Source organism: Durio zibethinus, chromosome 9 (genome assembly GCF_047325235.1).
Source record: "Durio zibethinus cultivar Kanyao isolate XHJ-2024 chromosome 9, ASM4732523v1, whole genome shotgun sequence".
Taxonomy (NCBI): Eukaryota; Viridiplantae; Streptophyta; class Magnoliopsida; order Malvales; family Malvaceae; genus Durio; species Durio zibethinus.
Window position 1 is genome coordinate 11,722,953 of NC_143170.1, and position 4,600 is coordinate 11,727,552.

A 4,600-nucleotide genomic window follows, 5' to 3' on the forward strand; every position below is an offset into this window, starting at 1 on the left:
TGCATAATAACAAACTAACATAGCATACACGATGTTTATCTTATATAAATATTCATCATATATCACATATATGTAATTTTATCATGCTCATTTAATATGCATGGCATTTATCATATATCAAACACACACATACACACACACACACATATATATATATATAATTAGCATGCATACTACTAATTTGGATGATTATGGACTTTCACCAAACTAGCTTCCTTTGAGCAAATGAGGAGTTATGTGGTCAAAAACCTAAGGATTGTATTGATAAGACTTCCAAAGCCACTTTGTTGAATCTCTTTGGTGCCATAAATCTCCATTATTGGACTTACAACTTAATTTCTATCTTAATTCTAACATATGTAACTATTACATCATTTAGAGAAACCTTGAGTTACATTCAAGGGGAATAAGATGAGAAAAAAATATTACAACTCTAGAATTCTAGAGATAAGGCAAGGCGTGCAAGCCTTATTTCAAAAGAAATACCATAAAGCATAATTTAACCATCTACACATATATGTAACAGGGTTTTAAGTCTATAATCATCCAATCACACAATCATATTCAAAACGTGATAAATAACATGTTTAATTCAAGCTTATGATTTTACAAATCTATTCTTTAAATTAATATCAATATCATATATCCAAATATTAACTCAACTATTATGATGCAAGGCTTTACTTGGTTCAAATAACTCATGATTTGGAACCTAGACAAATTATCGAATATGTCTATTACATGTTGTAAAATAAGTAATTTGTAATTATTTGTCCTAAACCATTTAGGATTATCAATTAATTAAAATCCAAATCAAACTACTAATATTTGGAAATACTAGTCAGACTAGGATAATAGTTTAGTTCTAACAAAAATAGGATTTGTAGCTTCTTATGCAATTAATATCCTAAACTATTTAAAACTATTAATTCAACTATGATTCTTAATTTATTCTAGTCATACAAGTCCTAATCCAATTAGGATTTCCAAGTTAATTAAGATCCAATTAAAACTACAAATCTTGTGAAGTTCTAGTCCAACTAGGATTCTAGTTTTAGGTCAGTTAGGAATCCTAAACCATTTAGGAATTCTAATTTGATTTTGAGTCTTAATGAAATCTAATTTCTTAAGTCCTAAACCTTTTAGGAATCCAAATCATACATAGAGTAGAACCAATCTATGGTTTCAAGTTTGTTTGCGGTTAGGATATCCTCCTTGAGGAATTTCTGGTTTTCGGGTTAGACATCCAATGCCTCACCTTTCAGCATCCAATCTAGAGTTCACAACTTCTTAACAAGCTTTTATTTTCCTCTGGTTATGAATCTTAAACCACAAGTAATAATTACTTAGGTTTTAAGTAAAACAGTCCATTTTTCTTGATGATTAAGAAAGTAAATCTTGAAATCTTGATGAACAAGTTTCCTTAGATTCCCAAACTTAATTAAAAAGTTAGTTTCCATTAAAACTTTAGTGAATAAGTTTTAAGGGCTTTTAACAATTAAAAATACTAGCTGCATCAATAAAGCATAGTCCCATAATGAAATTAGGGTTTTTTTGCATCAAAACAATTTAGACATATGCAGCTACCAGAAACAGATTTCTGGACAGATTTTGTCATTGATGTTTGAATGAGCAATTCAACTCCAAAAATTCTAAAAATTTAAGACAATGATCCTAAAGATGTCTAATCTCATGTATTAAAATTTCGTAGGAAAATGATTACCCTAGAGAGAGAATTAAATTTTCTTTTCCAACAATGCTGATTTTTCATGAAGTAGTGGATAGATTTCAAAGTGACTCCAATTTGGCTAGGTAAATCTTGTCCAAAATTTCTCAAATTTTAAACCAAATACTTTTAGTATAGAATCATGGGTTAAAATTTTAGATCAATCAAAGGTCGCTAGAGAGAGAACCAAAATTTTCTTCATGCACTTGCAGGTTTCCAAAACCTAAAACAATTTATTAATCATGAAGTAAATTCAAACTTAGTGAGTAAACCACGTCCACAAATCATGAAATTTAATCTCATTCATCCTAAGACATTATATCTTGATAATCTAAAAGAATCAAATCAAAAAAAAAAATTGAAAACCTCATTTTTTTGGCCTTCTCAGCCAATATATAGATTGTAATCAAAACAATTTTGGTATCAAGAACAACCAAACAAGGTTCCAAGTTGTATAATCTATATTGACAAAGCTATGATACTACTTCAAAGGAATTATGTATCAATATACAGAGTTAAAGCAGTGAAATTTTAAAATTTCTAATTTCTTAAAGCCAAGATAAATTAATAAGATTATAAAAACATTATATATACAATTATGCATGGATTTTCGCTGTGAGTGTTACCTTTAATGCCAAATTTCTTTTGGTTCAAGTTGGTGACCTTTCAAATAATTTCTCTAACTAAAAAGCTACCAAGTGTTTAGTCTTTAATAATGATCCAACAAGCGCTAATGAAAGAACCTTATCTATGGGATGGTAGACTACAAGCCATACTCTAGCTAGTGAGTGTTTAAAACACCTCTCTTGTTTTCTCTTTTGTTTTTGCTTAGGGTATCTCTAAGCTATATTGCATCAAAATATGCCTTGTATCTTCCAAGAAGGATGACTACTAGTGTTCTTATTTATAAGGGACATTCAGCCACATTAGGTTAAAGTAAGGCATTTATATTTTCTTATATATCCTAAGCTTGACCAAATAGTCTTGTTTTATTTTCTCTATCTTTAGGTCATATCAAAATCAAATTAAGTTCAACTTAATTTGTCCCAATTTTAATCTTTTACAATTGTCCCATTGGGTTCTTTAGAATGTTGGCAATAAACATAACGTTGCAAGTCTTTACATTCGGCTATGGATGAATCAAACTTTTTGACTTCATCACTAATTCTCCAATTAGCCAATCTTATGTTTAGATATCATGATTAATGCTAGTTTCATTGCTGTGAATCCCCAATTGCTAAAGAAAAGTCAATATGACTTGACATCCTATCCGTGAATGGTCTTAGTTTATAATTAATATCCATTCATCACTTGATATCTCGGCTTAAACATTGAGTATGGTGTCTACTCAATCTTGTTCAACCATGTTAAGTCTTATCCTTGACATTAACTCACAAGTAAGCTTTAGAATAATTTTAAACTCTTACTTCACTTTGGCCGAAGATTTTTCAAGTTAATTCAATCAAAACTAATTGAGAATCTTTTAATCATACAGGTGATAAATCTTATCTTGATTACTTCATGCATCTTTATATGGTTCATGTTATATCCAACAATACTTGACTACAACATTCTTCGTTAGAATCATAAGTAAAGTAAAGTCAAAGTATAACATTTATCATATAAGATCATAAGTAATCTCAAGTCAAATGATCATTTATACAACCATCACATAAGAATGTAGATATAGATGCTATGTGAACTACCATATAGCATTCTCATAATGGGTCATGTCTTGTGAACTCATTCTTGTAACAAACACCCACATGTAGCTCAAGTTTACCTAAACTTTAACCTATGAGATCAGTTGCTTACTTCATAAGTAAGAGCATAACCATGTGCGAGTTTCAACAACTTTCATCAATGTCTTTTCTTAACTAAGAACAATTTAGAAATAATGCTTTAATACAATAATGATCTCATAATTATGTTCTCATTGTAGTTCCCTTGCAAAGCATATTTATTCCAAGGACTTTATCTTATGTGTATACAATCTCATAGATAAAGAATGCCTTTGATAATAATAGAAATGCATAATATGACATATATCTTATAGCCAATCCAATTGGTTTTAAGGCATATTCCCAATAGAGATAAGACTAGGGTTCCACTTCTAGGCTTGTGAGGAGCAACAAGCTATGTGTTGCTTATGATACGAAGGCATTTAAAGCTAAGTAGTTAATTCCTATGGCACACAAGCTTACTAAATCAATTTTATATATAGTGAGCCAAAAATGCTATAAAAGGTGGATAATGTAATCAAGGCATGAAAGAAACCCAAAAGGGTAAATCCTTGGTCTTTTATTGACAAACTCACCATAGGATATTTGGCATGGAGAGCAAGATGGAGTAAAAATGTTGTGTGCATTTCGAAAGAATCTTGCCGATCAGTGGATCAATATGTGGAAGCACTACCCTTAGAGTTGGAGCTTGCAAGAAAAGAATTTGAGGTTGGGAAAGCTAAATTGAGGCAAGAGATTTAAAAACTCCAAAAAAAAAAAAGACAATGAAAAAAGAAACAAAGAAACAAGAAGTCAAGATGGATGAGCTCATCAAAGAATGTGACATTGCCATTAATGACTTAATAGAGCTACACCAAAATGTAAAAAGATAACTAATAGGATAAAAAGGCAAGGGCTTAGGGCCCAAAAGATGGCTAAAGAATATGACACTACCTTCAATGAGCTGATGGAATTGTATCAAGAGCATAAAAGATTGAGTACCCAAGTAGAAGCCAAAGAGATAAACATTAATGAATTGACTTATGAAAATAAAAGATTGAAAAGAAAATTTCCCAGATGAAAGATGAATGTGTTGAAGCCCAAAAAGAGAATGAGGCATTCAAAGAATTATTTAGGTTTTGAGGTAGAAATC